The sequence below is a fragment of the Ostrinia nubilalis genome, chromosome 6, assembly GCF_963855985.1.
Source record: "Ostrinia nubilalis chromosome 6, ilOstNubi1.1, whole genome shotgun sequence".
In the NCBI taxonomy this organism is placed as follows: Eukaryota; Metazoa; Arthropoda; class Insecta; order Lepidoptera; family Crambidae; genus Ostrinia; species Ostrinia nubilalis.
Window position 1 is genome coordinate 6128164 of NC_087093.1, and position 22563 is coordinate 6150726.

Consider the following 22563-nt stretch of genomic DNA (forward strand, 5'->3'; position numbering starts at 1 on the left):
TGGTAAAGTTACATAATTTTAAAAACTACACAAGATATCGTACAACTTGTTACTGATCCTAAAAGTGCTTCACGAGCTCTATCCAACGGTATCAATATCAAGTTACAGAATAAACTGGATCTATCCTAAAATTCAATGTTTCCGGCTTCCATACATTTAGTACTATCACAGTCATGGCACTCACATCTCTTGATAATTTTATGGCAAGTAAAGCCTAAAACTAATGTTTTCAACCGACTTCAAAAAAAGGAGGAGGTTCTCAATTCTCAATTTTTTTTTTTCACAAATAATTTTAAATAAGATACAAGTTAAGAGTTAATTTAACCGACTTTTTAAGTTTATTAATTAACAAAAAATAAATTACATTTCTAATAATGTGTCGTCGGCATACATTTAGTATGGAAGCTGGAAACATTGAATTTTGGGATAGTTCCAGTTTATTCTGTAACCTATTATTGGTACCGTTTGAAAGAGCTTGTGAAACACTTTCAGGATCAGTAACCAGTTTTTCGATATCTTGTATAGTTTAGAAATAATCGAGTGAGATCACTTATCGTTTCCACCCTGTATAGACCCCCATCTAGTAACTATGAATTATTTGAAACCACAATGGAAGAGGTACTTAGAAGAGTTTGTAATAGTTCAAAGAAAGTAGTTGTATGTGGAGACTTTAATATTAATATAATAGAAGATTCCTCTCTTTCAATACGGTTTTTAAATTTATTCAAATCTTTTAACTTGTTAAATCTTTTCTCTGAACCAACTAGGGTGACTCCAACATCAGCTACTTGCTTAGACAATATATTTTGTAACTGCTTAGTGCTAGAGAAATCAATGATAGATTTTGTTAATTCTGATCATTGCGGTCAAATAGCGTCATTTCAACACCATTTTGTGCCATCGAGCAAGGAAATAGAATATAGACCAGTCACTGCATCCCAGAAAGACAAATTTAAATCTCAAATATCTTATAAGGTCCCACTTTTGCATTCTTTTAACTGTAGTATTAATATTTTATATGAGCAATTATTTGAATTAATCAAAAATGAGTTCAACAAAACTTTTCCTAAGAAAAAAATTAGTATTAAAAACAATAAAACTAAATTCAGTGACTGGGCTACAGTAGGTATTTATATTAGTAGGAAAAAAATGTTTGAATTATATGGTAGAAAAGCCTATAGTAGCGACCCGGACTTTATAGAATATGTAAAAAGATACTCAAAAGTTTTTAAACAAGTTTGTACTATGGCAAAATCTATTTACATACGTGACAAAATTAAAAACTCTGGCAACAAAATTAAAGCTATTTGGAATTGTATTAATAAAGAAACTTGTAGTGTAGAATTATATCTCAGGATGACACATTCGCATTAAAAATTGATAATAAGTATATTAAATGCAAAGATAAGGTAGCAAGCGCATTCGAAAGTTACTTCTCAAATGTACCAATCATAACAACAAGCAATCTTAATTCATGTTCATATCATGCAATGTCTCTTCTCGAAGGTTGTGTTGATGTTTGCAATAGCCCATTAAAATTTAGACAAATAGACCCCATAGTTATTATAAAAACTTTCAAAGAACTAAATATAAAAAAAAACAGAGGATATATGGGGCATATCAACAGACATAATAAAACCCATCATTCCTCTTATAGCTCCCCATTTAGCTCATATCTTTAATGAATGTATTAACGAAGGTCAGTTCCCCACCCTGATGAAACATAGTAAAATCATACCATTATTTAAAGCAGGAGACAAAAGTGACCCATCCAACTTTAGACCTATATCGATACTACCTGCGCTCAGTAAAATATTCGAAAAAATTATTTTCAATCAACTACTGTCTCATTTTAACTTAAATAAACTGTTTCATGAAAAACAATATGGGTTCACAAAAGGGAAAAGTACGACCGATGCAGGGGTTGCTCTTATCAAACACATTTTCGATGCTTGGCAGGAGAAAAAAGATGCTATTGGTGTATTTTGTGACTTATCGAAGGCGTTTGACTGTGTTGATCATCAAACTCTGTTATTTAAGCTAGAGCATTATGGCATATCAGGCAAGGCCTTAAGCCTATTACACTCTTACCTCTCAGACAGATTACAAAAAGTAAATATTCACGGAACTAACTCTTCAGGCGCCCCTCTAAAAATGGGAGTGCCCCAAGGCTCAATACTGGGACCATTGCTCTTTCTGATTTATATAAATGATCTACCTTTTTATTCAAAGGACCTTTGTGAGATAGTATTATTTGCTGATGACACTTCTTTAATTTTTAAAACTAACAGGCGTCAGGAAATATTTGACGACGTGAATAATGCTCTTTCCAAAGTATTAGACTGGTTTACAACTAATAATTTGCTATTAAACGCAAAAAAAACTAAATGTTTAAAATTCACTATGCCTAATGTCAAACAAGTTAACACAAATATTACAGTAAATAATGAACGTATTGAACTGATAAACTCTACTGTTTTTCTAGGTATTACTCTAGACTGTAAATTACAATGGGGCCCCCATATTGCTGCCTTGGCGGGAAGACTTAGTTCAGCTGCCTTTGCGGTGAGAAAGATCAGAAACTTGACTGATGTTGAAACAGCAAGGCTTGTATATTTTAGTTATTTTCATAGTATTATGTCTTATGGTCTTTTACTGTGGGGCTCAGCAGCAGACATAGAATCAATTTTCATTTTACAGAAAAGAGCTGTTCGGGCAATATACGGTCTTAAACCACGTGACTCGCTTAGAGAAGTTTTTAAATAAATCAATATATTGACTGTGGCTTCGCAATATATATTTGATAACATTATGTATGTCCGTAAACATCTACATTTATTTACTAAGAAAAGCGACGTCCACTCATTTAACACGAGACATAAGAATAAACTTGCTGTTCCATCTTTTAGGTTGCATAAAATAGGTAATACATTCTTGGGGAAATGTATTACCATATTTAACAAAATACCACACAACCTTGTCGAATTACCAATAAACATATAAAAAATACCCTTATGTCCAAAGGGTACTACAAGGTTCGAGACTATATTGATGACAAGGATGCGTGGTCAGTTCAGTCTGCACATATTTGATGTACTCGAATTTGGTTATTCTTAGCGTTAGATAATTCCCGGCAATTAGTGGTGACTGAGTTTGTTCCGGCGTTTCTTCTCAGCACTTGCCATATGTTTGTCTCGAAGCGCTGGTAGGGCCCAAAAGATAAGGAGACATGTAAAGTGCCCCATAAGGGCTAACTTTTCTTTTTTATTATTTTCTATAATAATTTTGACGTTCATAAATGCCACTTGTGGTCTAAACTGAATATATACTTTTGATTTTGATTTTGATTTTTTGATTTTGAAACAGTTTCCACTTTAATTAATAGTTTTACTCGTACATCCGTTGAAATAATAAATCTAAAAAGGGGACGGGAATAAATAGAAACGACATTTTGTTAATTGGAAATAACGATTTTGGTCTTTAAAATAATGCTTACATGTTATAAAGAATAAAAAAAACTAGTAAAAAACTTTAATTTTTGCCCTTAGGTTAAAACTTATTTAATTTATTCATCCATATTAAATAAACACATCCTACTTATACTAAAATAACTTGATAACAAAGTTTGAGAAGCTGTAATGTGTTCAGTAAACTACGGTATGAAAATCAAGAATGAGAGGCCATAATAACTTGAACTAAATATAATCTTAATACGATATTGAAAACAAACAAAAACGTATCCTCGCGATAAAAGGATCAATCACAATATGTCAATATTGATATGTATTGGGAATTATTTTGTTGTCAATACAAAAGTTCCTATTTCATTACAAAACTTCCTTCTAAAGGGTCACTGTACTGCTCAAATACAATATAGCTACTTTCCCTATGGGACAAAATAAAATCCCAGAACGTGCCATAAATATTTATTACTCGTACCTAATTTAGGTTTGTTGTAATATTTCCTTATGAATTAATTTATTATTAGAGAAGTAACTTCTTTGAATAGGTATAAGAAGTAGGTACTTATTATGTAAATACTTTGAATCAACATTTTGTTATGATCATTGCTTTTCGAATCAACATTATCATACTGATCGAGTAATTACTGGTCCAATACACTTACTTTTGCTACAGAATGCTAAATATTAACTATCTGAAGGTCCATAATTATTAAATCCAATTCTCTACCTTCCGTGTCCGCATAAAAAGGCTTTTAAAAATATGGATATAGGTAAGTCCGTGTTCCAACAAAATTGTATAATTTCTGAGTTCTGTTTGTAAAATAAACTCATGAAAGTCTAAAGATAAATATTTATGTTACAGTCAAAACTCATATAAACCAAGGGCTTTAGTCAAAACCACCAACCAAAGTAAGTCTAAATTCATACACGGTGTTATGATTAGTGAAAATAACTTGGAAATGATCAAAAATGTGTTTTAAACCATTTTAAAGAGGTTCTATATTGGCTCACATAAAATTCTAAATCCTATTCTTTGTCTTACTACCGATTTGTGTTCATAATAATCTCTCTTCATAATTTGATTTTTCATACTTTTTTTATTCATACATTTTTATTACTACCATCGGAGCTCATAACAGTTAGTAATCATAATTTTTTTATCAATACTGTTACTACCAAGAACCATTTAAAACACATAATTTTTATTTTCAGATCTTTTTTCTTCATAACATTCATTGATCATATTGTTTTAATTAATAATGTTGTTACTAAGAACATACTTCAACTCATAATGTTGTTGTTCAGAATAATTTACTTTATAACAGACATACTCGTATCTTAAAAAAAATCATATATAATTTAATAGAGTAGATAAGCATGCAGAGCATGCAGCATGAAAGCAAGCATGCAGCATGCATTGGTATCTCCTCGTCTCCGGCGCTGCGGGATGTGCAGCCCTTCCGCCCTTGCGTAACGAGGCTCAGGCACCCACGCTTGCTTCCGCAGCTTCGGCTTTTTGGATCGCCATCGGCGCCTTCGGCGCCTCGGCGACCAGCCTCAGCCGCTCCAACTCGCCCGGGCGCCTGAGCCTCGTTACAGCGGGCGAGGGCTGCCCTCCCTCCGCGCCTCCGGCTTTTAAATTACACTCTAGGGGTAGGGCAGACAAGACTACGTGGAGTCGGTTTTGCAGCGATTCGTTTCTGTCACGTTAGTTTTGTGGCACAAAATATTGCCTGTTTTGGACCATTTCAAATTAATTTAATGTTAAAATACGATTTAATACGAATATAGACATCATGATTTTCAATAATATGGATAAATACACTTATGAGTAATAAATTTATGAAAACAAATATTAGGATACATCACATTTATGAATATTATAGTTATTTATTCGAATGATTATGAGTTTCGATCATTAGTATAGAAAAATATATGAAAACAAATATTAGTAAAAACTAAGTGTATGATTAGTGATATTATGAATATCAATGATTATGTTTTTAAATATGTAGGTTTTAAATTTTTTATGAAGAATAATCATTATGGTATCAAATTGTATGAGAAATATTTTCGGACCTCCAATGATAGGAATTGAAAAGTTATGTAAGAAAATGCGCTACCTTTTAAAGAATAAGTATTTTTTATAAGATTTTTGCGTGATCACACCTACCTTAGGATTTAGGAACCACAATAATGTTGCTTTTTATTTCTTATATTTTTTGAGAAATGTAGGTATTTGTCAGGCAAAATATAAGTAAAATCATTACTTTGTATGAAGTTTGTACTGATTGGTAAAATTTTAAATCAGGCGAAAGCACTTTTGACTGTTTTTTTTTGCAGTCAAAAGTGGTTTTGACCGAATGAATTTTGACTGTAACATGTATAGTGAGTATGTGTAAGTCTTATTAATCACTAATCAGTGTTAGTTGTTCTGTAAGTAGGCAATATTCACTCTGTATAATATGTTTTAAAATACTAGTGCTTAAAAATGCTACTACCTATGTATATATTATCTGGAATAGATGATAGATATCTCATGATGGATGAAATACCTACCTATTATTTTGACTAGCAGTCAGTAGAAGCTATTCTGCTACTAAACAAAGCAATTAAGTAATTAATAGTGCTCATACGTTATTACGAACATACGTTGGCCTGACTGTTTGTCAACTGAATTCAATATATCAAGCGGACACGCCAAAGTCAAAGAACGCTTTCAATCAACAACAGTTCGTACACAATACTAAAATCACAAAAGGCCTAGTATAATATCAAGGTAAAATTAATTAAAAATTAAACAATAAAATAGTTATGAATGAAAGTCGATTAAGTAGCTAGTTATACCACAGAATAAGTAATAGTACAGGTACAGAAGGATTACTCCGCAAGACGATTTAAATAAATGCGAGTCTTGCTACGACGCGATACAGTGGAATTCAGCTCGCACAGCACTACGTACCTACAATTTTATTCACCTACAAGTTTTGTCTCTTTCTATCGCGTGCCTCTGAACTCTTCTTACGCTGTTAGGGTTGCTGTCTAGTAGTGTCTAGTAAAAAAAATATTAATATACTTATTTGTAATGAGGTACGTATGTAGGTAAGTACGCATTCATTATGGAAAACCTTGCGAGAGGCCTTTGTCCAGCAGTGGACGTCATTAATTTGCTGAAACGAACGAACGCATTCTGAGCAGTAGTCATGGTAGGTTAGGTTCCTATACTATCCTAAGAATTATTGATTACCTACATGGCCAACATACCTTTCAGCATCTTTGGGAAGCGAAAAAAGAGATAAATCCGGTAGATTTCTTTTCGAATTTAAACACCCGAACGCCGCACAATAATATTTCTTTCTCTTTATGTCCATTTTGTAATAATACTTCGATCATAGAATTAGGTACTACAACGCACGCCACCAGCGTCCTGACGGGCGCGCGCGTGACACTCGACTGATATAATACCCGCCGGCAGGGCGCTTCGCTGTAGGTAATTATCGGATGTACCGCGCGGAGTGAGCCAGGCCTGGTTATACTTAATCGACTTTCATTCAAAACTATTTTATTGTTGTACTAGCTGTGACCGCGGCTTCGTACGCGTGAAAATGGTTTGAACAATTTTCATGATTTTGCTGCATTTTTCATTGATGCTCAGATCAGCTGTTGGTCGTAGTGTAATGTTTCATAGCCTTTAATTCACTACTACCCAACAAAAAAGACTTTTTAATTTCAATCCAGAAGTTCCTGAGATTAGCGCGTTCAACCAAATAAACTCTCAGCTTTAAATATTAAAATAATATTAAATTTTAATATTGCTGTGTAAGTAAAATTGAAGACATTCAATATGGAAAGACAAAAGCAATAACGTAAGATTTGAGAGATACGCCCGATGCGCGGTCTGCGAGAATCAATATCACGTAGTAAGATTCCCCTTTCCAAAGTAATGCACAAAAATAGCGGAAAATCCAAGAATTTTCTTAGCCATTAAAATGATACAAAATGTTCTAAAATACGATCAAAAATGTTCTTATTATCTAAGTATAGTTTAAGGTCGATCCCTGACAACATCCTAAACGGTTTTCAAGAAAAACCAAAGAAAAACAAGTCTGTGTTTCTTTTTCAATTAATTTCGTTTTGTAGATTAACGAAAATCACAATAGCTTTAAGCACTTATATTAATTACAAATCACTTCATTAACTAAGTACACCTCACTTTGTTTTGGAGTAGAAAAGTAGAATATTAACTAGAAAAAAACATTTCACAGTTTAATCATTGGAACGATTTCTTAAATTAGTTGTTTGGCAAAAGAGGGTTTCATTGTGTTTGGATTATTCCAAAGAAAAGTTTATTGATGATTATTATACATACAATACAAGGTAAGTACTTTATTACGCCTTACAAATTCTACAAGTTTTGGAACAAGACCTTTGACAGTGTCGTGTAAGAACACGTGTGTGGTGTTATTTCCTTCTGAGGTTCGGAATCATAATAATATTGATAGTAGATTACTGCGCAAAATATTCTAGACATTTTTAAACAAATATGTACCTAAAAGTAATGAAAAATACATTATGTTTAACCCTTCTACCAGCGAATCGAGGCCCAACAGGAACCAATTGTTACCTCGGTCTTATGCGATCTATTAGATAAATAAAATAGCAGTCAAAATTAAATGTACACTTATGGGTACAAAATTAAATGTACTCTTATCAGTTCTACTCTGTTTCAACCGTCCTTTGTTTCAACCGTACCCAGTCTACCCTATTTCCCGCAATTCCAGGTATCAGGTACATTATAATGCAATATCCATTGCGGCATTTCACTAATCACCTCAGAGGATGGGTATAATAATATGCTAATCAGTATTAGGCACCTACCAGATGCCCGCATTTAGTAGATCATTGCATTAAACTCTTAAACTGGCCAGCACCCTAATGGGGCTCCTTTAATCCCACATTTTTACGTAAGTACCCAATTTAATGCGCAAGTAATTTAAAAAACCGGGCAAGTGCGAGTCTGACTTGCGCACCGAGGATTACGTTACACATGTAGGTACCTATGTAAATTTTTGTTTCTGAAATTTAAAGGTTTCGAGCAGAAAAAAGCGAATTTGTTGTAGTATGTGATGTGAGTGATAGTAGTGAGCCCCCTTAAATAATAATGTGTATTTAGTTTTGATTTTAGTATTTGTCGTTAAAGCGGCAACAGAAATACATCATCTGTGAAAATTTAAAAAGTCTACTTATCTCGGTTCATTCAATACAGGCTGGTGACAGACAAACCTTGGGTACGGAACCCTAAAAAGAATCAGTATTTAATTTGGTATAGTGACTCCGGGGATCATTGCTATGCATCCCGTTCGTTTTATCCTCAGCCACACTTTCCATTTAGGTCACGATATTTGGAAATCAGATCTGGTATACCGATGCCATTTCCCATTCATTAGCAGGCACTGACGAGCGCTGCCTAATACTTATTGCTTGTCATGTCACGTCCTTGTACGGCCTATATCAAAGATACTAGGATAGAATCTAATGGTAGGTTATAGTAAGTTCATTGAATAACTTTGCTGTGTAATGTAATTAAGCCTAGACGCAGACCACCGACTTTTAGTTGGTTTCTAATTTGTATGGAGAATCGGCCGAAACCAAATCGGTGTAATGTGCGGACTTTCATCATGTCCATATGGTCAACAGCCCGATCCAACTATCGGCCAACTAAAATCGGTGGTCTGCTCCTTGGCTAAGCTGAGTTGCACCAACTTAATACTTTAGGTTAGGTAACCGTAACTGTAACAACAAGAAACAGTGTTCTCTATGGACTTTGACAGATTTTTGACGTTTGTTAAAACTGAAGTAACTCGGCCTTATTGTTAGTTCATAATCCATTTTTCTGCCAATTACCACCGAGCCTCTCAAGTGTTATGGATCTTCTAAGATTTCAAAAATAAGTCTCAGAAAAAAAGAAACTATGTAGTCTTTCGAATTCCAATTAGCGAATTAGTTCATGCAATAAACTTTTTTAATAAAGCGTTATAATGTTTTACTAGTTCCCGACCGTGGCTTCGTTCACGTCAGTCAATCTTCTTTTAAGAAGTTTTGATATTATCAAATCAAAAACACTTTATTGTTATCAAAATTCCAAATACATATAAATCATTTCTGTACCTTCAGAAGAATGATTGATACCCAAACAAACTTTCATCCCTTATTTCACCCTCTTCAAGTTATTTGCAACAAAAGGTAGCTTATTCGTATCTTTTTAAAGTCTATCTATAACCCAAAAAGTTCCATACAGATTTATTATCGTATTATACATTATTAAAGATATTATTATAAACGTTCAGCAATAGATAGTAATGGGCTCATGATGATAATGATGATCTCTCTATTATTATTATTATTGGTTTTGGGCCTTCATTTGCGCCATCTCGACCAGGTTTCTATTGTGTTCTATTCTGGATATTTCTATTGTGGATCTATTGTGGCAGCCCTTGTCTTTAGAGTTCACTGCTTAGTCCCGTTGAGTCTATAAATTTCCAGATTCTTTGGAGCGTGATCTCTCTAAGAAGGTAGTTGTCGAATTAAAGTGCCATCAACATTGCTGTAGATACAGTGTGGATAAAAAAGTGGAACAAAGGTACGCTTTAGCCGTTATTAGAATCTCATTTTATAAAAAGTAAAAAAAAAACAGAAAAAGAGCAGAAAATTACTTAAAGTACAGTGAGGTTTCCTATTTCTTACATTCGATTTGACCTTTTGTACCAGACTTTTTGATATCAGTTAACACTTTATCACACTTGGCAAAGTGCCAAGTTTCCCCGATAAATTACTTTCATGGCTGAAGTCATTATTGTAGATCAAATAAATACATACTTTTTCATTCTTTGTGCGTTTTGATATTGTTTGGGTTTTATTTTTGTCTTTGCGATAGTTTTATTTTATCTTAGGAAAGAGACTGCTTTCTTGAAATTGTTTATTACTTCAATGTTTTTCTAGTTGCCTCAAGCAGATATCGGTTACATTATTTATTATTAAACACTAGCTTTCCGCCCGCGGCTTCGCCCGCGTGGAATTTTGTCTGTCACAGAAAAACTTTATCGCGCGCGTCTCTGTTTCAAAAACCGGGATAAAAAATATCCTATGTCCTTTCCCGGGACTCAAACTATCTCTATGCCAAATTTCGTCAAAATCGGTTCAGTGGTTTTGGCGTGAAAGAGAGACAGACAGAGTTACTTTCGCATTTATAATATTAGTAAGTATAGATTGATTACAGTCTTGTATGTCTTCAATTGCCTAATTTAATATCCATCCGTTCCAAAGTAATAATTTTTTCAAATAGTTTTATTTCTATTCTATTGAATTGCCCACGCGTGGGCCTCCCCCCGAAACTTCTGGTACGATGTCTCCTGCACCTCCCCAACACGCAACACCTCCTAGTTTAGCAACCCCACCCTTCTATTGAATTGCCCACGCGTGGGCCTCCCCCCGAAACTTCTGGTACGAAGTCTCCTGCACCTCCCCAACACGCAAAACTTCCTGGCTTAGCAACCCCACCCTTCTATTGAATTGCCCACGCGTGGCCCTCCCCCCGAAACTTCTGGTACGAACTCTCCTGCACCTCCCCAACACACAAAACCTCCTAGCTTAGCAACCCCACCCTTCTATTGAATTGCCCACGCGTGGGCCTCCCCCCGAAACTTCTGTTACGAACTCTCCTGCACCTCCCCAACACGCAAAACCTCCTAGCTTAGCAACCCCACCCTTCTATTGAATTGCCCACGCGTGGGCCTCCCCCCGAAACTTCTGTTACGAACTCTCCTGCACCTCCCCAACACGCAAAACCTCCTAGCTTAGCAACCCCACCCTTCTATTGAATTGCCCACGCGTGGGCCTCCCCCCGAAACTTCTGTTACGAACTCTCCTGCACCTCCCTAACACACAAAACGTCCTAGTTTAGCAACCCCACCTTTCCGTTGAATTGCCCACGCTTGCGCCTACCTTGGGGGGGGGGGGGGGACTTCTCCCCTATCGTCAGCCAGCCCGCTTAACTTCTATCCTGACCTAATTTTGCTGGAGGATACCGGAAGAATAGAAGGAATTGTGAGAAACAAAACTAGTGCGATAAGTGTTTTGAGTAGTGAAAATTGACGCAGTTTTTTGGGAAAACGACAGTACAACTCCAGATCCCCCCCTTGCTAGATATTTTATAAGTCGCGGGAACCTTTTCATACACTCCCAACCCTTTTCTTATGAAAATAGTAGATAGTTAATCAAATAATCAAATTAACGATTGATGATTATGATTAATTAATCTTAATCAAAATTTTTGATTAATGATTAACTAATCATAATCAAAAAAATTTGATTATGATTTTAATCATTAATTTTTAATCATTAATCAGATTAACTTTTTGCCAACACTGCTCTGAACCCAAGGTTTCACTTCGATCACCGTAGGGCGGACAGGTGTGTGGTATCTCTTGCATATCACCAACCAACATGCACGGTTGGGTTGTTGAAATTATGTAGGTACAAAATATTGCTTTGTATAAGTTATTTTACATGCATACTTAACTTAGTTAAAATTATGTAAAAGACGAACTCCACCTTAACACTAGTTGATAAGTAGGTAAACTGAGACCAGCGCTGTTGGATTCATAATAATAATGTTATTTTATACTATCTTCTTTATATAAATTCTGATTGTGAATCTGTCTGTGGTCCTATGAGAATAAAAGAAAAAAAAAAAAAAAAAAACATGAATATAGTTTTATTATGACTTATCTGGAGTGCAATTGCATATTTCGGAAGAGATCTGGACCTAGCCAAGTGTGAATTAATGACTGCTGATGATTCATATTTAACTGATAATAATAATAAATTCATGTGATTATATCAACTTCACACGCGTTTGTAATAATGTGATACCTAGTCATGCAAAGGATTTTCAATAATTATTGACTCTTCCTTACCACAAAAATTTGACATTTGAAGCGATAACTCAAAGGTGACTGACTGACATAGTGATCTACAACGCACAGCCCAAACCGGACGGATCGGGCTGAAATTTGGCATGCAGGTAGATGTTATGACGTCGGCATCCGCTAAGAAAGAATTTTACGAAACTCCACCCCTAAGGGGGTAAAACTGGATCCACGAGTACAAAATCGCAGGCGGCCGCTAGTGTTAAAATAAGGCCTATTAAATGTCATTATTTGTTAATAATACCTACTATAAATAATCAGAAATCCGTTCAGTACTTTTTGCTTGAAATAATAACAAACTTTCATATTTATAATTAGTAGGATTGGAACAGCGACAATATTTCGCACTCGATGGGCGCCGACACCCGCGATATCGTTATTTGATTATCTGTCTCAGAACTCATTGCAACTTAATTACCGCAAGTTCGACGGAGCGGGACAGACTCACCTCCAGCCCCGGGGGACATGACATTTTCAGTTAAATAAGTATACTTACTAATTATTTAAGTTCAATCAACTGTAATGGTGTGACAATACTGGTCATTATTTATGTAAGTTTCAATTAATACATGTCTTTGTTAAGGCATTTCCAGGACTCTAGACTTAATAGAAATCTATTGTGAGAATGAGCCGCACGGCGTCCAATGTGTTAATAACAGCATATTAAGGATCACGAGTATTATGTCAAATAAATAAACAAAAACCTTGTTTTCACTAGTCTTGGATGCAGATATATCGAGCCTTTACCGCCATTTTAGCGCAACCGACAAAAACCAAATTTTACAGGAGAAGGTTTTTTTTTAAATATTTTTAATCAGAAGTGTGCTAAGAACAAGAAAAATGACATACGTTAATGATTTTTAGAGATTTAAATATATGACTGAAAATAAAACAAAAATAATGAGTATTTATGCCATTTATGGCGCATACAATATTTTTGCTGTCACAGTCTATAGATATTCGGGCGTTTACGATAACATTACCTATCAAAATTACTATGTCCAAGAAATTATAATTGTTAAATAAATAGGCATTTTAAAAGGTTTTTAAATGAAATATCCACATAATAATCAAAAATTATTTATTCATGTGAAATTTCTTCTTGTACAAATCAATTAACACCACTTATTCAACCACTTATTGCATCTAGAGATTGCAAATATTCAATTGTTTTCTATTTCGAATATTCGAAAAATTTTTCAGTGATATTCGAATATTATTCGAATACTTTCAAAAAATAAAAAGCACTTAAAATATCAATGTTTTTATTGCTGGTTTTATTGCTTTAAGAACTATGTTTTAACTATTTAACAATAAAGTTCTTAAAACAGTTATAAAATTCTCATCATCATCATAATTTCAGCCATAGGACTTCCACTGCTGAACATACGTCTCCCCCAATGACTTTCACAATGACCGGTTGGCACCGGCCTGTATCCAGCGCTTTACCTTTTTCTCAAAATTTGATCTTCCTAGCCGAATCGTTTGTCAGAGGTAAACATACTTGTCAACAGTCAACAGTCTCGAGAATCGAGTTCTAACCGAAACATGGACGTTGGACAAGCTTCGTTTTGTCCATTATCATCCGAAGGCCTACCTGTTGGGAGACTCGATTAAAGTCTTCGAGCATTGTGCCAAGGTCTTCAAGCGATTCTGCCATGACCACAATATCGTCAGCAAACCGCAGCTGAGTGATGTATTTGCCATTAATAGGTATTTATGCCGAATACTTTCCATTCAAGGAGCTTGAAAGCGTCTTCCAATTCAGAGGTCAACGGTTTCGGAGATATAACATCTCCCTACCTCACGCCTCGCCGCAGAGGAATCACCCTTGTGCTTTGCTCCTGTACTCGGACCGACATGGTAGCGTTTCTGTACAGGCATTTCAGCACTTCGATATACCAATAGTCTGAGAGACTGCAGCACTGCTTAAGTCTCGATCGAATCAAAGGCCTTCTCATAGTCCAAGAAGAGCACCACCACGCTTCTATCCCATGCCTCTGGCGTTGTTCCCTGAAGTCAGACGGAGTTAAAGAGTCTCTGAACGAGTTTCGGTGTTCCACCTGCGTTCAAAAGCTCCGAGGTTATGCCGTCATCACCTGGTGCCTTGTTGTTCTTTAGCTGTTTGAGAGCCTTCCCAATCTCGTATAGGCTGATATACGGGATGTCTTTGGTATAGTGTCGCGTTAACCTATCTCTTGCGTCTGTTGCTGAGCTATTAATAGGTTGGGAGGTATATAGCTGTCCATAGATCTTTTCGATCTCACCCAGAACCTCGGCTTTTGTTGACGTTACCGTCCTCCGTCTTCAGCATCGTCAGCTGACTTTGATCAATAGAGTTGTCTCTTTCAAGTTATTTGGAACCTTGGTTTCGCTCTATCGCCTCTTTTATACTATGTGTATCAAAGTAGCGAAAGAAACACAACTACGTAAAAATGAACAGAAAAGGTAGAAACAAGACAACTTAGTGTTCACAAATGCAGTCGGTAAAATCAATGACTAGTTTTTTTAGTTGGTGATATGTATTTGATGCTTCCGACTGCATTTGCAAACACTAAGTCGTCTTTTTTCTATCTTTTCTGTTTATTTTTGTAATATTTAAATATTCGAATACATGTTAATTTACTATTCGAATAATAATTTGAAATTAAAAATTCGAATATTCGAATATTCGATTGCAATCTCTAATTGCATCAGAACTTTTGCTGATATAAACAACAGGTTTGTTTATTAGTAAACGCCTACAGTGAAGCGCTAATGTCGCTTGCGATAACAAGTGCGGTCGCTTGCGATAAAATGCATGTTTTTTTTTTTTTTTTTTTTTTTTTTTTTTATGTGATAGGAGGCAAACGTGTCGCTTACGTTAAGTTTTAGAAAAAATGTGTATTCACGATAATTTTAGCACTTGCTGTAACTTTGTAACGGTTTTTTTTTGGCGGGAAACACCAACAGGGATGGGTCCGTTACGGTTTAAAATACTAGAATCGATAAAAAACGGTTTTTTGACAAAAGTGTCGCTTACGATAATTTGGCGGTAAAGGCTCGATATATTTAGTTATCGTTAAGCAGCAAAAACTTTCTTTGATAGCGCGGCGATGTTAGCAACTATTTGAAACTTAATTGAGGCTGTCAAGCTGGTAATACAACAAAATTACACTAATGTCATGTTTAAATTAAGTCAAAATATAAAAAAGGTCTTAGGTCTTATACAAGTATCTGCAGACTACTTTAAAATGTATTTACTGAATGAATATCGTTTCAAAAACTTTTGAACTTTGTGACCCTGGATTAACAATTCAGAATTTTACATACAAGAGAGTGTTGTTGAATTTCAATTTAAAATACGTGATGCTTCTGAAATATTTGAATCTCCTCTAGAGTTGGATTTTATTCTATGAATTGTCAGTTTTATTGAAAACTAATAGTCTGCTGACTACAACTCTAACCGTCGGCAGAATTAAACCTATTCAAAATTATTGCTTTGTATCTACGCGCTAAGCCATAATAAAACTTTTTGATTCAATTTAGTTTCACCTGGGTGGTTAGATAAAGTTTTATACGATATAAGTCAATGACTCTTGTTTTTGGTGGGCGATTCGTAACATACGAATTAGGTACACGATTTAAACTTGAATTGGTAGGTACTTTGTTTAAACACCCACAATTTTTTATTTTTTTGACAAAACCTCGGAATGGATAATTTTTACAAACAACACTAGATGCGGTAATGACATATCAATCATTAAGCAAGTGTATTGTTACTTACATAAATAGCAGTCATTTATTATATTGTTATTTATTAGGCTTTTACTCTATAATAGTAATTGTTCTTTAAACCATTATTCACAATACTTGCTAACGAACATTTTCAACTGAGAAGTTAGTACGAAAACGTGTAGCGTGTCGCACGGCATATTAAATTCCTTATTACACACATCTCTTACGTGATCTAATATGTATCCTGAATGTTACGTGTAGCTTTATTGAGATACAGTTCATTTGATACTACACTTTCGATATTAGTTTTTTATAAAATACCTATGCTGTATATCTACAACATATTGGGCTTTATAAAGTAGTACTAGGGTGTCCAATAGAAGCTTTGTTGTTATTTTTGCTTCTTCGTTGATCGTGATCGGGAGATCGTGCGGAGAGTTGTATCCGCCTCTACAACCGATGTGAACAACGCCTCAACGTGACGACGACCGCTCTGCCAAGAACGAAATGAAAACAGAATTTGACCCTATGTGAATTTCACCTGGAAATTGAAGCTCCACGTCAAATATCCAAAGGCGGTTCTTGCGTCGACAATATTGTAATATTGAAAATGTATAACACGTCGCACGTACTCGTAACTTGCACAATTTCGTCTTGACAATTACCGCGCGTATTTCGCGACCCAAGGTAAATGTTGGACATAATTTTACAATGTTCTGGACATTTAGTGCCACTCATCATTTTGCGGAAGTAAGCGCAAAGTTATGTGGCCAATATTGCGGCGTATTTCGGTGTTTCACTTCACTGTAAAATGTAACTGTAGGGCTCTGTGGTATGATTCATGTTGGCGGTTTCTTTATTGGATACGCTTGTGAGAGAAACAAGACCAAAATTATATTCTCTTTGTTATACCACAGAACATATCTGAAATGCCTTTATTACAAGTTGTGCTGTAAATATTGCCACTATTAAACTTGCGGTATTTCAATTGTATATATTTTATATTTTTTTAACAACATGACTGTAGTGGACAGCCACTGGGGCGGGCGGAAATAAGAAAATACCTTCGGTTTAAAATAAAGGTTTATTTCTGCATTAAATGTCCAGACTGCTATCAAAACATACACTTCAAAAACTAAAAAAAGGTATCAAAAAGAGTAAAAAAAAGTATAAAAACAGACAAAAATATCAAAAGCGGTTGGTCCACCTACCGGTTCCCAACAATGACTATTAAAAGATTTAAAAATATATTGTCATCAGCTGCTGGATTTTAAACTACTTCACCGCCTGCTGGTTAGGAGGATGCAGATAATGTGCCTTAGAGCAGAAAAAAATATTAGGTACCTATCACCTACCTTGTCATAATTATCATTTACCTTAACAATTCTGTCTTTGATTAAAAATTAACTAAGTACATATTTTTCTAGGAAGTCAGCAATGTTTGTAGTGTAAAATCGTTAATTATGTATGCCCACAGTTCAATGTCCTTTCACAATGGGAAATGTATTAATACTTTAACCTCCACCTTATTTACTACGAGTACCTATATAAAGTGTCTCTATGAAATTACAATGTTACAAAATATGACGTGTGTAGTGACGGCAACTGACAAGGTTATTTAGCCAAACAAATGAAATAATATTTAATTCAAAGGATTTGCCACACTGATGCTTCAACCACACCAACGCGTGCAGATCGCCATCACGGACTGTCATGGCTCGCGCGACCTGTCATTGGCCTATGATCGCGCCAGCTATGGCGATCTGCACGCGTTCTGCGGTCTACAGCCCGTTCAAAGTGAACGCAGCCCGCATCATGTATGAACCATATTGGTTCGAGCAAGATATTCTGCCAGCAGTCGAGACAAGGCAATCTGTCAGCGGTGCGGTTTGCGTTCTGTGCTCGTGTCCGCATTGTCAGTTCGCATCAATACGAAATGTATTAGAGTTCGACAATATTCTTCATATACATGATGCCGGCTGCGTTCACTTTGACCTGTCAACTGACCGCAGTACGCATCCAGTGAGCCAAATCCTTAATGGAATAGAGAAATCGGTCGTATTGGCCCGATCGGGCCGACCCATCTCCGAAATATCCCCAGCGCTTAGGGTAAGCCACCCTCTCTCAGCTATTATCTTCCATTTCTGTAAATACCCTTTAGACATTTGAAGACATAAGAGAAATTAATAAACTAGAACACGCAAATGGAGTGCCAAACCGTTTCAGCCTTTGTGCAAATACTTATTTAACGTAGGCATTGCTAAACCATTTAACTATACATTAAGTGAGTTCGTCTATGTGCTTTAACAAAAAAGAAATTGTGTGCCATGATATATTATTTTTTTAAACATATTTTAGTTGTCTATTTTTTTTTTCAAGCTTCAGTAGGTGCGATTACGAGTATACACGTATAATGTCACGACGATATAGCATCGATTTGGCTTTCAGTATACTGTGTACCTACCATGAGTTTACGTTAGGTGTGCTCGCTAGCGAGTACGTCAAAAATATCTATGTATGAAGATTTTGTTTCTTGAAAGTAGCCGCTAGGGGCGCTGCACAATATGTCATACAATTAATGTCATTTTTTTACTCAGTCGCTAGCGAGCACACCTAACGTAAACTCATGGTAAGCACACTGTTTAGAATCATGCTTAAAGCTGACTTGCTAAATAATATGAAATAGAGTCATATTTCGCCCATTCACGTCCACCTACTCGTACCTTATCACAAGCAAACTTAGGAGTACCTACCTGTTACGTTTTACATGCTATTATTTTATACATCGCGTCCTCGGCTTTACTCGTGCGTTATTAAACCTAATTTTGAACTGTGATTAGTTAATTGTTGTTTCCAACTACGTCATGGATTTATGAAATTTGATTTCGATTTACCTTAATAAACAACCTTTGTAAAGGAGAAATGCCCACGCATGTCACGTTGTTATTAATGGTGACTGGAGGACTGGCAGATGAAAAATAACTTTAACAATATTCATCTCGAATCACAATAACTTACATTTAGCTCGAAATGTCTCTACCTTAATAATGTGTCCCAAATTAAATTAAAATATCCCATCTTGATCGTAATCTTATAAGATTTATGCCCATAAATAAAATCGGGACCTAAATAAGAATGCGTCTTCTATTCCATAGGAAATATTAATATAATAACATAAAAATATAATGTAGTTACGAGTAGGTATATTCTAAGGCTGAGTTGCACCACCTAACTTTGACCGTAACTATAACGACAACCGGTGTTTTTATATTATGGAGTTTGAAAGATTTTTGACGTTTGTCAAAGTTAAAGGAAGATGGTACAACCCAGCCTTAGTTCTCCTATCGATAGTCAAGTATTCAGCCGCAAGGCCGCAACCCTATTCCATACTACTTAATCCAGGCAAGATTGGGTGTTAAAGTACGATGTGTGAATAGTATTCCCTAGTAAATCTCCGTGGCATTTATACGAGACACGTGTCACGGACTGACTGGTATATTACTAGTTATTAGATTAGGATAGATAAGGACTTTATTGAGATACACAACCAGTAATAAGAGTAAATTATAACAATTACTACCATCGATACGTGTGGTATTGGTTTGATGAAAAAATTTTTTTTGAATTTCAGTTCTAAGTATGGGGACCCCCAAAATTTATTGATCTTTTTCTATTTTTGTATAAAAAACTTAATGCGGTTCACAAAATACATCTACATACCAAGTTTAAACAGTATAGCTCTTATATTTAGTTTCGGAAAAAAAGTGGCTGTGACACGGACGGACAGACAGACAGATAGACAAAAAAAAGACAGACAGACAGATATGACGAATCTATAAGTGTTCCGTTTTTTGCCATTTGGCTACGGAACCCTAAAAACAACGACAAGTAAGTGTCGAAAGAGCGCCGCTGAGATTTAAACGTAACTTTATGATTTGAAGACCAACAGACATTGGTAGGTACTTCATATTTATTTAGACTTATAACTACCTATATTTATTTCGTGATAAAATATGGTAATGACACACCATGGTCAACTGCGTTTTTGTGCATTTACAAAAACATCTACTTATTAAAATGTTTATTACCCAATACAAAAAAAAAATACATGTTGGAGGACATCCACCCAATTAGCACTTTTCAGCGAGTTTTTGCGAAATGCATTATATGACTATTTTGAATGTCAGGTGCCAACCAATGTATTACAGTCACGGAATGAAAAGGTTCGTCAGTTTTCAAATTGATTCCTTCAACGAATCGCGAGCACATATTACCTTTTGAAACTATGTTACAGAATAATCTCGAGTTAGAGAAAATAATCTTTAACTGTTCGTCAGTAAAGTTCAAAATTATTCAGATCAAAGTTGTTTGACGATTTATCTTGTCAAGAAGATTATTATGATTGATAAACTAAAACCTTCTTGTTGGTTCAACCTGCCAATATTATTTCTATTAAATAAAAAAAACTATTGTCAATTGGTCAATGTCATCATTGCATTGCACTGATGGGATAGAAAAATAAACAAGCAAAACCTTATTCGTTAGCAAACGTCATCATTATTTATTTAAATGTTAGCAGCACTGTTTCTTGCACTGTTATGTTGGCAGGTTTGACTCTTCCAGTACAAGCGAAAACCGACACTAAGGTGACGAAACTTTTCATTCCGCGACTGTACATACATAACATTTTTATACACTTACATATATTTTATTAAAATGACGAATAGGTACTAATCAAGTCCTATTCAAACGATGAAACATAATATTTTGTTATTTAAATGTACCTATTCACAATCAGTACTTAGGTTTATTACGGACATATTTTTTCCAGTAGGTACGAGCCCAATAAGATTAACAATTCAATAAGACAATAAGTAATCAATTCAATACTCAAGCTCTACATGAAGAAAAGTGCCTGAAAACGAACGTTGTTTCCAACCTACGGTACATATTTCATCACAAATTAGCCGGGGATCCAAGAGAACCTGCGCTTCCTACTATTTAATCCCGGTACCGGTAAGATAAGACGTGTAAATTGCACCGGTTTCCCAATAAATCCCGGTTCCGTTGTTAGAGAACGCTCCCACGCACCAGATTATTCCGTCCGCGGGATTACTACTAAAATATTATACTTCGAGGGTCTGCCCTTGAATCGCGAAGCAGTGACGCAATAAAAAACCTAAGGGCTCTTACGAAACCAAATGCTTACCGGCCGCTAAATATTGTAAGGGAAACCATAAATTATATCAATTGCCTTCTGGTTTTCGACCGGTATTTTCGCAGCGCCAGCTTACATAATTGGCAATGCTGAGGTATAATAAAAATGTGCTTATTTTATATTTATGTGGGATAATAAGCACTTTATAAATTTATAAGTGTCGACCGGCACGATTAGTCAAACTAAGGTGACCTTTAAATCAGAACTAAGTTTATCAGAATTAAGCAAAAAAAATCAACAATAAATTAGTAACGTTATATTATGTAGCCAGTATACGCACTACACCTACCACCATATAGAAATACATCATAATATTCCTTTAAAGGCACTGGGTCTCTATCAGAAGGAACTCTAGGGGTGGAATCTCCATTGGCGTGGGTTAACGGGCAAGGAGATAATATCTTGGATGGTTGACAATCACTTTTCCTACAATTTAACGTTCCACCAAACTCAACACGCTTTCAAAGATAACCTTGTAGCCGCTTACTCACACTTGACATGACACAACTGATTGACAGTTATCTTTTTCTGCGCATCAGTCGGGTGTTACGTTTAGGAATCACAAACCTTCTGCTCTACAGATTTCTACAGATAACATAATATTAAGATTGGTACTATTAATCATCAATAATAATTTGCAGCATCTGTGTCCGGCGCCGACACGGCCAGCCTGACTATCGCACGGCCTCGTGCGCTTAGTCCAGGGTTTGTCCATCTGTAAACATTCAATTTCTCATTATCACAGCTCGTCCATTCCTGACTACAGAGCGTGCGAATATCAGATCGTAGAATCACAATAAATACAGCTGATCAGGGCGTGATGACCCTCGATCAGGAAACCAAATCATTACAGCTGGCCCGGGCGCGAAGCCCGACCAGGAAACCAAAACATTACAGCTGGCCCGGGCGTGAGGCCCCTTCGACCAGGAAACCGGGGTTTAGGTAACATGGCCCGACGCGCAAGGCCTAAGCCAAGGCTCCTTCAACCATTTACCTCAAACCGCACCACTACTACTGCTGATCCAGGCATGCAGCCATGCGACCAGGAAACCAACATTACATCAGCGTGGCCCGGGCGTAAACAGCCCCTTCAACCACGGCAACAGGGTGGCCCGGGCGCCCTTGGCCCGGCCCCCTCAACTCACTCACTCACAAAGGCCCTTCCAGTTTACGTCAA

At 35.9% G+C, this 22563-nt stretch overlaps 1 protein-coding gene across 2 annotated transcripts in view; it reads right to left on the bottom strand.

Annotated features, from left to right (window-relative positions):
- Positions 1–22563, bottom strand: part of LOC135072455 (pyrokinin-1 receptor-like) — a 142622-nt gene that overhangs the window by 4593 nt on the left and 115466 nt on the right. The gene's annotated exons all lie outside the window — the stretch shown is intronic.